The sequence below is a fragment of the Cynoglossus semilaevis genome, chromosome 4, assembly GCF_000523025.1.
Source record: "Cynoglossus semilaevis isolate Cse_v1.0 chromosome 4, Cse_v1.0, whole genome shotgun sequence".
Classification (NCBI taxonomy): Eukaryota; Metazoa; Chordata; class Actinopteri; order Pleuronectiformes; family Cynoglossidae; genus Cynoglossus; species Cynoglossus semilaevis.
This window is the reverse complement of record NC_024310.1, coordinates 2,418,680-2,431,581: the sequence shown is the minus strand read 5'-3', so window position 1 is coordinate 2,431,581 and position 12,902 is coordinate 2,418,680. Positions and strand designations below refer to the sequence as shown.

At 39.4% G+C, this 12,902-nt stretch overlaps 1 protein-coding gene across 3 annotated transcripts in view; it reads right to left on the bottom strand.

Moving 5' to 3' along the window:
• Positions 1-9,792, bottom strand: part of tpst1 (tyrosylprotein sulfotransferase 1) — a 29,177-nt gene extending 19,385 nt beyond the window's left edge. The window contains exons 1-2 of one of the 3 annotated variants that reach the window (XM_008308510.3): positions 9,678-9,792; positions 9,242-9,333 (exon numbers count right to left, since the gene is read on the bottom strand). The gene's annotated coding sequence lies outside the window, so the exon portion shown is untranslated. Of the gene's footprint in view, positions 1-4,305; positions 4,604-9,241; positions 9,334-9,677 lie in introns of those variants that run through there. The other 2 variants (XM_008308511.3, XM_008308509.3) reach the window with 2 other exon arrangements.
• Positions 9,793-12,902: the final 3,110 nt, after the last annotated feature.

Here is a 12,902-nt window from a genome sequence, read left to right as displayed (position 1 = left end):
CTCCGGGAGGTAGCAGCCCCGCAGTCCACGTAACTTGGCCCATTCTGTTGTAAACAACGACCAAACAATGTCAGAAACGTGTACAAGAAAACAAGACATGTGATAAACACAGCCATCTGGTGCACACACTGATCCCAGTCCTGGATCCCTTCGTTTGATTATACTGTACATGATGCCAAGCATTCTGCTGCAAATAAAAAAATTTAAAAAAAGAAAAGAAAAGAGCTGCTTGTATGTTCCAGAAGGAACAGTGGTATTTCTCTAACCCTTAAAATAACATTCTTATTTCTTTACTCTCTGCCTTACTCACACCGGTCTCTTCTTTCCTTCCAGTGAAGTTTGTTAAAGGTATTAATGGGTGATAATTTCAAAGGTGTTTCTACATAATATTACAACTGTTTACTGTTTCTGCATCTCCAGAGAAAGAATGTTTAGTTCAAATGTAAAGAGACACTTTTTAACTAACACCATGACATATCTTTTAAAAAAAAATTACAAGTACAATGTTGAATTAAGAACTGGTTTGTTTGTTTTTTACAATATTGAATTAAGAACTGGTTTGTTTGTTTTTTTAGTACAATAAATGGATGATTACATTTTGGGATTCATGAGTTTTGTAGTAGAAAAAAATTGTCAAAATGTATGCATAAATCACATTAATTACTTTGGAAATTTATCATAATAAAATTATGCAAGCAATGCATTTTTAATCAGAGGAAATGATGTACACCGTAGATCTAATTATTCTCCTCTCTGCAATCATCAGATGGGTTCGGAGCAACTGCACAACTATCATTATTGTTGAGAACCAGGGCTTCACAGAAGTTTTTGAAAGCATCTTTCCAAACATTTTTTTCCATATTAATAATTAATTATTCCATCATTTGGATTAATCACAAAGCATCAAGGAAAGAAACATCTAGACGCAGCGACTGTAGTCATTCCTGCAGCACAACTGTCAGATACAAACACAATCTGCAGCACACACAGTGACTGCACTGCCTATAACTTCTGCCCTTGAGGCCTTTTCATGAACTACATGTAATGAATGAACTCATCACCGTGGGACTGGACAGTATAACAAGACATACTGCTCTAGTGGCACACATTCATTTAACCGTGAGACGCTGAAACACTGCGTGATGCTGCCTCACAGACATGTTCTAAAAAAAATACGGCTACCCAGACATTAACTGCAGAGACGGGGAGGGGGTCCAGTCTTTCATACAGGTACTGGAGAAGTTTGTTTAATGGAAACTGTAATGTGTGGTGAGTGGTGTCATCTAAACACTGGCTCTGACCAGACACTGACTGACACCCAAGAGAAGTACTCCACCAAATCATCACTGTGGCTTCACCCGGGGGTTGTAGAAAGAGGTCAATCTGTAAGTGAGGCATAGAATTCAGTCACTGGTTACAGGGAGGTAAACCTGGTCGTGCTGCTGGTTAAATAAGAAAGGTTGGTTATAGCCTAGACTTCTGAAAGCACCATCCCATCCTTTACTAATTAACATAATTGGTACACTTCCTATTTTTCCTGGACGTACACTGACACACATGCACACAAACACACAAACACACACGCTTTTCCTACAAACAGACATCCAGTCACCAAGGAAACCTGGCCAGTGTGTGGGTGGTCACAAAACATGCAGGCTCAGAGCTCAGCTGTTGCTAACACTGCTCATGAACAATTGCTTTCCTTATTTCCCATTAAAGTGATTTCAATGCCAATAACGCGCTGATGAAAAACATTAAAGAACGTATTAGTAATGAAAAAAAAAATCAATTTGGAGAGAGCGGAGGCTGTATACTGACGGTTCTTTTCTGCACACTTTGATGAGGTCCGCCCATGCATCAGTGAGTCCTTGAGCAGTGTACGGTTCACTTTTTTTTCTGGAGGAGCTCCATAAATACAAGCCTTGCTCTCCGGTTTGACCCACAGCTCGGCCACAGCCACGAGAGATCGGATTGACTCGATGTTATAATTGTGATGCAGAACTGCATGTTCTTTTTTTTTTAGACAAAGGGAATGAGAGTGCAAAGGGAGCCGGAGTCCAACTGATCCAGCACTGCAGCTGTGGAAGCTGTGAATTTAACTGGACAGGAGTATTTGTCCTTCACAGGACCACCTGTACAGACTACCAACACAACTGTAGTCTTTACTCTGTCCTGGCCACAAGAAACTGTTTTTTTCTGGTCTCAAAAGATGCATACAATGTGCTTTCTTTGAGACCATATAACATGCAATGTGCTTTCTTTGAGACCATATAACATTATATTAAATATACACAAAGATATATGTATATATTTTGGTGCATATTTAATCTCAATTCAATATCTTAGAAGAGAAGCTGAGTGTTTACAAGATTTACAAGCCATTCAGACGTTTAAAAAGGCAATCATCTTATCACTCAACACTGCGTGACTCCGCGGAGGTAAACAATACAATTACTGTTTGAATATGATGGATGAGTAACGTGCTCTGAATTAAGACCCCGTCTCTCTAAGCAACGACGCAATAAAACGCAGGCCTCGGTTAAACCTCTGATAGGACTCGACAATGGAAGTGCAAGACAGAAATCTGACAGTGTGGAGGCAGGAGCCAAGTGGAGGATGGAAAATGAAGTTAAAAACATAACTAAATCCTCCCGGTCCTTCTGTGCCAAATTAGAGCAGCTTAGCAGCTCAATCAGCCCCAGGCCTCAGAAACGCTCACTTTGAACTGCAAATCAGCAAATCATACATCACAGCATCACAAGTTTGGAACTATAAAAAAAACAAACTTAGAACATTTCATTTAACTACAGTATATACGATTATATCACTTGGTTTCTTTGCGACTACAAACTATTTTCTTGCCAAAAGACAAGACATTTTTGCACATTTCTGTGGTTAATTCCCAACTGGGATTTAATTGTATTAAATTGTCACTGATCAGACGCAAATACACATGTATTTTTTAAGCTTTTGATGGACATTTTCCTGCTAAAAAACCTGTATTTTCTTGTACATTTAAATGTGGAGGCTGCGGGGGTTAAAACTACTTCCAGAATCAAACTGTTGGATGTTTAGTTCTTAAACAAAGAAATTGATGGAAAAATCTAATCTAAATAAAAAAATGTTTTGGGAGGAAAACAGCTGCATATATTGGCATCAGTTCATATCGGAGCAGAAATGTAGTGTTTGGACAATATCAACATCAACACATCAATATCTGAGCAATAAGTTCATGTTGGACCTCCCTATTAAAAGACCCTTATATATAGATCAAATGAAGCGTTGTAATGCATTTCACTAATTCAAATATCTTAATTTCTGTCATCCTATTTGTATTACTGCATCAAACTCTTAGAAATTTCTGACATGTGTAAAATTGGACTGGTTATAACTGCTACTACATGTATAGTTAACTTAGACCGACTAAATTACCTGAAGTCGAATATGTTTGGTTTGATTTTATTTCCAGAACATAGAACGTAGTTTCCACTTGGGGTTTTTTTCCACTAGGTTCTGCATTGAAGAAGAATGAGATGATTGGCTACTACGGAAAATATATAAAACAGATTATGCAATATTGAAAGCAGTCACTTCTTGCAGCCTTTCTATGTGCAAACCATTACATCCTGTTTTTTGTATACAGTCATTGCCTTATATAGGTGTTATATTTACCTACTATATCATGAGTACATAACACAGTGATGTGACCGTGCTGTCTGTACATGTGTAAGACATGACACCCCCCCCCCAAAAAAAACCTAAATGTACCGTGACCGATTCAATAACAACTAATAACTGAAACCGCTGTTCGTGACTGTATCGTAAATCGATTTATTGTAGAGATTTAGACCGAAATTCTGCAAAAATGCTGTCGACAGTGTGCGTTTAGTGAAAGAGTTACATCCTCAGCTTCACACAACATGTCCTGAAGGTGTGTAAAAACGCTTCATTGCTCTATTTACAGCAGCCGACGTGCGAGATGTGTTTACTGATGGCGACAGATATCGTAACTGTCTGCAAACGTAAACGTTTGAATTTGTGATGGTGACACAGAAAAACGCTTCGTTTTAAGTGTTGTGATTTAAGCCATTGATCATAACCCTGTATTTACTGACACCGGGCCAACAACACTATTTTATGTAACCCCCATTTAACATTAAAAGAGTAAAAAAAAGCGACGAACTGCGCTAATTCAACGCAGTCGTACCAAAAAAATATATGTGAACGGCTTCTGTACTGAATGGTACAGAGGAACAGGGGACATTGCAACAGAACCACAGCGTTTAACAGAGGGAAAAAACCTACCCACTGCTGCGGATACGGCGCAGGAGACTCTGGGTTGAAAGGCTGAAAAAACTTCCACCGATAACGCGGGTAGCCCCCGGCTAGTCCTGCCGTCCTCGAGAGTCACTCTCCGGACATCTTCGGTTCAAGCAGACGACATTCAGCCCTCAGAGAACACGACTGTCGCGCTCTTTTTTTTTCTATTGAGATTGTTCTGTGGTGATACTGGACATACTGGAGACTACATTGAAGCAGGCACACTGCTACAACTTACTGCTTTCCGTGGGTGTAAGACGAGCTGTGATTGGATGATACACAAAGAGGGTTGTGTGTCAGAAACGCTGATTGTTTGACGCCATGGTAGGCGGGACTAGGGCGGATTTAAAAGCACAGTACACCAAGTGTAACTGCAGCTATAAATTAAACAAACACATCTGTGTGGAATTATTTGAAGTCAAATCAAGTTAATATTTTTTTTATTTACGCGTGAATCCCGGTTTTCTGCCACAACCAGTCCTTTTTAACCCCCCACCCACAAAAAGTATAAAAATAAATACTGTATTTACACTATAGCTGGGATTTTGGTTACTATCAAAAAGCCACCCAAAAAGAAATTTGGATTTTTTTCAACTTGATGGGGGGGGTTACAGATTTTAAATACCATGATTTATTTTTAGAAATATATCTAATGGTAACCACACTTGTTGGAAAAAATAATACATCTTTAAGCCCATAAAAGCAAGGTGAATATTGATCATTTTAGGACAAAAAAGAAAACAATTCTATCAATAAATAGCAAAGTAGCCTAATATTACAACATCCAGAGGGTCACTGTTTACAGTTCACTTTCAGGACTTCTATAATTTGCAATGTCTCAAACCAGTTAGCTTTACCAACTTAACCTACAGCACTTACTTACGTAGGACCTCCATCTTGTGAGGGTCAGTGTTAGTAAGATTAGATAATGACAAAGATAATAATGTAGATCAGGCCTTTCCTCACATTAGAGCTTGCTTTTTTCCATGGAGCTTTGAAGACAGTGATCAATGACACCGTTATTGTGGACACTACCGTTCCAGAGATCATGCAGCAGCCATCGTCTGCTGCGGGGGTCAAAAGTGCATGTGAACTGATATGAAGACGCAGGAAAGATTAAGTTTCAAAGTCCATACGTTTGAACAATATGGCTGTGAAGTATGAGGAACAGAGACTTCGTATTTTGTCAAATGAATTCGTTTTTTTTCCTGTCACTGTAGGGTTTTTTTTTTTTGGTTAATCTGCAGGAAATTATCCACTTCATACTGTACACACATACTTACTGCATAGTATATTCACCAACAATCTGACAATAAAACAACAGTTATTCATAACCATCATCACCAGAGAGTTAGTGGAGAAACACAATGACGAACTGATGAGATCAAGCAGGAACCTCCATCATATCAATGCCTGGATATGTGAGATGTAGATAAATATTTAATTGGATATTGATCTATTCAAACCAAATGTATGTCTGGTCATTGGGCAGTTGACATCCACCTGATAAGTGTTCTGGTCCAATCAGTGATAATTGATGAAATGACATCGTGCAGTTTGATATGGTAATATGGTTTTGCTACCACTCAGGTTCCCCAGGAGACTCATTAATGGCCGATGTGTAACTGAGCAGCTCGGGGGCTCGGAGTGTATCAACTGAGGTGTGAGCATCGAGGCAGGTCCATCCTGTTCAACACGTCTGTTTTTCTATCGCAGGAAGATAAAATTTCCTAACATCAGGGTACCACAACAGAACTGAATCTCCATGAAGGAAGTGAGTTTTGGTGCTAAAATTGGACTTCCTAGAATGGAGTGTGCCGGAGATAAGTGTAAGAGTGGCTGAGAAATGTGTCGGAAAATGTGTTTAGGAGAGCATCGAAACATCTGCAGTGTGATGAAAATGGACTGAGGCTGTGGCCAAACCCAGGGTCTGTGGCCTGCAGGGGGTCAAACAGGTTTGGACAATGACTCAGTTCCCACTCTGCTGTCTCTACACATCAGCCAAACTTCCATCTGGAGTGGAGAGCTGGAGCTGAAACTCCACGACCCCAAAGCAGGAACAGATGAAACACCAGCAGGGGAGCCCTTCACTATCATCTGGTCAATGTTATACATGCAGTATTTTCTCACAACTGGATCAATGAAACTCACTTGTTTCTGGTACAAATAACCCTCGCTCCCTAGCCCCCCCTAACAGCAGAGTGTAAATACTCACAGTTCATAACTGAAGGTATTTCCCAGCTTCTCTGTTCTGGTATCCTGTGTGGAAATGCATGCATACCAACAATTATATTGTAAAAGGAAAACAGCCCTTTCCTCAGTAGCTAGGCTAGGCTAAACCTGCTAAGATTAGCATCCTTCTTTGGTTTGTTGTCACCTAGTCTGAGTTCGGTGGTAAATATTTTATCTAAGAAACCAGAAGACTCTTTGACAAAGGCTAACACCTCCAACCAACATGACCTCCTGTTAATTAATACAACATTTTACATGATGGCGGTTTAGTGAATAGGTAATATTATACTTATTTACCAGGTTCTCAGACAGTTAAACTAAAAAACTTCAACTCCTTTTAAAAAGCTACAGTTTACAGCTTGGATTTCTTGAATACTTCCAAGTCACTGCTTTTGAATTGGAACTTTGTTTTGTAGTTCTGTGGGAATTCATATTTTATAGAGCCTTTTACTATATTGGAAATTTGCTGTCACATCCCCGAGCTGCTAGCCATTTATTTACCAGCATTGTTTCACTTTGAGTCTGCACACAAAGCAGACAGCCATTGATCCACTGTCATCTCAGAGGAATGCTGGAGGCCGGCATTCGTATTTATGTTTGTTTATCATTTACGATGTGCCCGTATGAAGAGGCGAGTGTTAAAACTTTAAAATCTCACAGTAATGGCTAATGGTGGATGAAGCACACGCTGAATCATATCAAAGCTTCACTCCATTAAAACATCAACTCTTTGTTTTTCATGGTTTGGAAGGAGAGAGAAGGAGTCGGATTAATGGTTGTAATGGTTTTGGGTGGAGTCGACTGCTTCACAATTTATGAGCGGCAGGACAGTAAACCGTTATATTTTTACATTATGCAACACGACTGACATCAACTTTCCAATAGTCCTTTCATTTTTGTTTTTTTGCAAGAAACAAGAAAAAGGGAAGAAAATCTGAAGCTAGTGCATCTACAGTTTAATTGGTCTTGACACTTTATTGTATTTCCTTCCCACTTTGGCAATGCCCCGGGGAGCTCTGGCCCCTGGCTGGTGCCTCATTGGTGAAACTTGAGCCCAATCAGAACATCAGACTCCTCCAGTAAGGATGTCGTGATTGTGCCTCGTCAGAGATTCTGCCTCCGAGAAGACGTTCTGAGTGGAGCGGAGATGTCTAATGTCCAATGTGACGCGCAGACACGATCATTAGCTGTGTCAGTATCGCGACTGATCTCGCCTTTAGTTGATGCTGCGGTAACTGATAGCAGGACAACAGAGGAGAGGAAGGGGATTTTGTGCCGTTTGGACATTTTCTACACTCTTCCTCCACTTTCTTGCGCAAGAGCACAAGTGCAAATGAGACTAATGGTTCTGTATGCATGGCACATAATGGCTTCCATTAGAAGACCTTCTGCAGTGTAATTGTTTCCAGTGAGGGGCTTTTTTTTCTATCATAATGAAATATCAGGGAACCAAGCCTGTCACAAACAGGCACTGTCTCAAGTTTGTCTTCACCACAGAAGAGGTTTGACCCCAGTTTGACCTGCAGCACCTAAAAATAAAAATAAATTAAACCAAAATAGACACTGTAAGTGGTCCAAGATCAACTGGGTCTAAAGCTCGACCCTCGGAGAGCTACAAGTTTTGCTTAATTTTTTACAAATTGTGCAAGACTCACTGGGAGTGTGAGCCAACGAATGTGTAACATAGAAAAGACTCTGGTGTTTTCACTCACAGATGTATATTATTATATTTCTTTTCTTTTTTTTACAATAACAAACCCTTTGACAAACGAATGTGTTTTTTTTACAATAACAAACCCTTTGACACCAGTCGTTCAAAAATCAAAAAGAGCAAATTTAAATGGAGAAACATTTTGATTATGGACGGGTTGATTATCTAAAATGTTTTGACTGATTAGTGATGAATAGATCCAAAAATCAGAGGAGTTTGATCTAAGCTCAGTGTTCGTGTGTTCTGTGTCCATTGTCTGTGACCTCATCGCAGAAGAAAAATCACATTGATTTTTTTTACCTCATCACAGAAGAAAAATCACATTGATTTTTTTTTTACAGGACACAGTCTATGGTGTGAACACTGGACCAAACAGTTCTTATAAAGAATCTGATGGTATCAAGATTCCATTATTTTCCTGCCCTGACTCAGACCATGCCCTGCCCTGCGGCACATCATGGTACACATGTCACACCATGTTTGAAAAATCCTGACGGTTACGTGCAAAAGTAGAGTTAATCACAACAAATACTCTGTCTTCTCTTGGATTAAGAACCTAGATTACCTGCCAACGGTGATATCTTAATAAAATTGTTCAAACACACACAAGCAAATGACAAAAACCAGATCATTAATGTTATAACACATGATAGGAAAAAGTCAAGGAATTAAAGCTGATATATAAGATAGTAAGACTAGGTGTTACTTTGATGCAAACTAAAAGTTTGTTTTTTACAAATACACCAGAATCAGTGAAGACATGAACTGTTTCACTGTGAATCAAGAAGGTTGAATGATTTGAAAAGGTTGATGTTTTTCAGATAAAGAAAAATTTTGTTTTGGTTCCGCTGTCCTGGTCATAACAGGGAGAGGAGCCGATGAAGAGGGGGACGTTGAAAACAGAGGATATATAAAAAACATACCAAAAGGACAAAGAGGATGAACCCGGGTCCAAGTTTCGGACAGACGTTTACTCACGTTTTTGAGACATGCAGACGATGGGCTGATCGTTTGAACACAGCGATATCTTGTCCAAGTCCACTAGGATTAGCGCTAATCTTTCCCATTTCCTTGAACAGAACAACAAAGTATTAGGTGAGCTGTGGAGGAAAAGCTGCAAATCATTAGGACGACAATAAATCCTAAGCAGCACTCAACGACTTGGCCCGAAAGTAATATTGCAGTATAATTTAAAATCATGCAAGGTTAAAAAAAACATGTGAATAAAGTGAATACAAACGTTAAATCATTCACAGCTGCTCAAGTTTTTCTAATATTTCTGATGATCAATGACATACTGTAATTAAAAAAAACAAAACAAATAAAACAAAAACAATGTTCTTTGTTTTAGAAGAATATTTATAATGAATAATCTTTAACAAATGGTAAATAAATTTCATGCGTAGTTGCCGACCTCTTAATTCCACCATCTTGTTCAGGTCTGGAGGTGAATCATCTGATCCAGTTGTTCTGCTTCTCAAAACCTTTTCATGCAAATAAAAAAAAAAAATCAATTTGTGAAAACTGCCAACAGTGACACAATCCACACGGGTTTTAGGAAACTTCTAGAAAGCTGCTTCTAGTCAACGGTTTTTCAAACATGTTTCTTGTTATGAGAACTTTTTTGTAAACAGTGTAGATGTTACAGGGTTCGTGCTGGTGACGATCCATATTTTCACTGTTACCTAAACATCGTGACATCACGATGATGTCACAGCGGCGCGGGGCAGAACACTCTAAAAGAAACCAACCCTGTGGCAAACAAAGACGAGAGATTAATTGTCAGGATGAAACGTTTGTGAAGTGAGTCACAGACTGTGGGTGTGAGACGGTGATGAGAGATGACGAACAGCTGCGGATAAAAATATCTACTGCATATAAAGACACCAGCAGAACGACGACACGAGTGGATCGGACTGTACAGGGGCTGTCAATCAAAAAAGTTATCTAATTAATTAGATTTAATTAATTAATAAGTTATTGATACTTTTCTAAAGCTGACAGGACACGTTTGACTGATGTAATAGTCTAATAATCTTTACTTTCGTCTGTGATGTCAGAGAAAATGTCAACGCTGACGCAGATCCACGCCACTACATGTCATATTCACTTCCTGTAGTTACGGGGAGACGTCACTCTGCGTTACATTGACCTACTCTTATCACATTCATTTGTTTGTTGATGTGATGTCAGGGCAGCAGATTGAATCATGGGGAATCCTGTCATGGGGGAATAATGGGTTTTTAAACTGTTTGTTCAACGAGCCGAACCCGAGAAGATCAATGTCCTGATGAGCGACTGCTTCTGTCTGAACGGCTCATTATGACGTACGGAGATGGTGGAAGGTCAACACTGCTGAACTTTACAGGCCAGTCGATAGTCCAGATGGAAACTCATGTCCAGTCATGTTCACAAACAGTTCATGGCCATATGTTAGTCAAAAGTCAAAGTTCCAAGATAGATGTTACAATTTTGAGATCTGTTGGTTTTCAAAAATAAAATCATGCAAAGAGAAGTCACTGCAGTGTCTCCCAAGGAGATCCTCAAAAATGAACAGTTGTTTAATCAAGAAAATGATGTGAACATCAGCCAATGAAATTCTATCAAGGATCCTCTGACTAAAACACCGCAGAAGAGTTTCGACTAAATTAGACGGCGTGTAGAGACTTAGCATTTATTTTTTCATTACATGTTTTTTTTAATCTTAAGACTTTTTGACTCAGTCTTTTAAGAGCAGAACTGTCAATTCTGGGGGGGAAATTACACCTGTGTGATTCACTGTAGGTTTAAGTGACATCTAGTGGTGGTTGAACATCCCTGAGTGATGCATAATTTCTAAAATGACTGGCTGATAAAAGAAAAAAAAGTCATAAAAAGCTGCAGATCACTGCACACTCACACATGCACGAGCATGAAGAAACAAGTACACTACAGGGACAGGCCACACATTCTGTGGAAAAAGAACTGTTTTTTTTTTCCAAAACACCCTGGCTGACAGGACTGGTTCTCTGATCCAGATTTTCATTCATCCAATAGTTTGGATTTTTTTTGGTCTCATCGTCTCCGTATTTTCCTCTCAGGGTTTTTTTTTCTCCGTCCTTCACTTCTGGATTTAATCATCCTTCACTTCTTCTCCTTCCTCTCCAGCCCAGATTTGTCATTATTTTCCCGTGTTGACTCGTCAGCCTCGCTGCTCAGAGACTCCACTGCTGTGAGGTCACCGTGGGACGTCTCTGCAGTTGAAGGGAGTCGAACGAGTGCAGAGATTTTTCAGGGTGAGGACTGAGCCCAGTGTGATCTTCAGAGGAGCAGAGACAAAACAGCTGCTGCACGGCTCGCAGAGCGAGGGCTTCCAGGAAAAAAAAATCACACGCAACACAAACACAGAAAGTGAAGTTGTGATATTCCACCGAGGCAACGGCCCCGATTAGAAACGATTTGCCAGAAATCAGCGAAGTCTGACGTTCAAGAAAAACAAAAACTGGAGCAAAGGGTAGGAAAATTACAAACATCCACGGAGGAAAATGATCTAGACTCTGATGACCAGCAGTCAGGTGACTTCACATGAAGTAGTCGGAACAGAAATCAGTAAAGAATGCCAGTCTCTGTCTGACCTCTGACCTCCAGATGACAGCTGGTTTTGAACCCTTTACTTTGGTGTGAGGTCACAACAATTACCTCGTCCACCGAGTCAAGATAAACCTTTCACATTCTAAAGGGAAGTTTTACTTAAAGTAAACCTGTGTCCGACACATTCTAAAGGGAAGTTTTACTTAAAGCATCACTGCAAAAACAAGAGTTAAAAACAAAACTTTTTTCACATTTCTTACCAACCATAAAAGGTACACACAAGAGTTAAAAAAAACAAATACATTTCTTACCAACCATAAAAGGTACAAACCCCTGCAGTACCTCTGCAGGCCCACTAGGGCTCACAGATCTCTGGTGAGGACATCTGTAAAGTATTATTATAAATGTTCTTATGTAGAGCTCCAAACATGTCAATCACGCTGCAGCGCACCATCACAATCTGCAGCAACTTTGTTTTGCAACACAGAGGAACTTCCTGACAGATTTCAGGAGTCGTTTATGAGAAACAGTGACTGTTTGGACACAAATGTTTCACCACTTCTAAAAAGGGAGAGATTTCTCTTCATGAAAACCTCTCACTGCTGGGAATATGGACTGTGAGACAACATTCTCAGACAATTTATAAAACTTTGATCAGCACCAGAGATCGGGTTTGGTAAAAGTAGTGAGTTGATTTGATTTGTGTAAGAATTCCAGTGTTCACTTACATGACATTTGTGAATTTTGAGGTGCAAAAAAAAAAAGTTAATTTTAACATTTATCACAGAGATTGTCTTAATTTTTTTTCATTATTATTTTGTTAGGGGTATCTGTGGCATTTACTACGACATAGAACTCTGTCTTATTGTCAAACAGATCTATAGGTCTTTGTGTGTGTGTTTCTTCAATTCCTGTGAGTACATCAGGGCTACATTCAACGAAACAGGCCAGAATGAATAAGAAAGTAAGAACTTAACCGAGAAGATCGTCATATTTGATCACATCCTAAAATAAATGCCGAGACTTAAAGGAACTAGTACTCTATCCTTACCAGAACTATTCCCTTCTT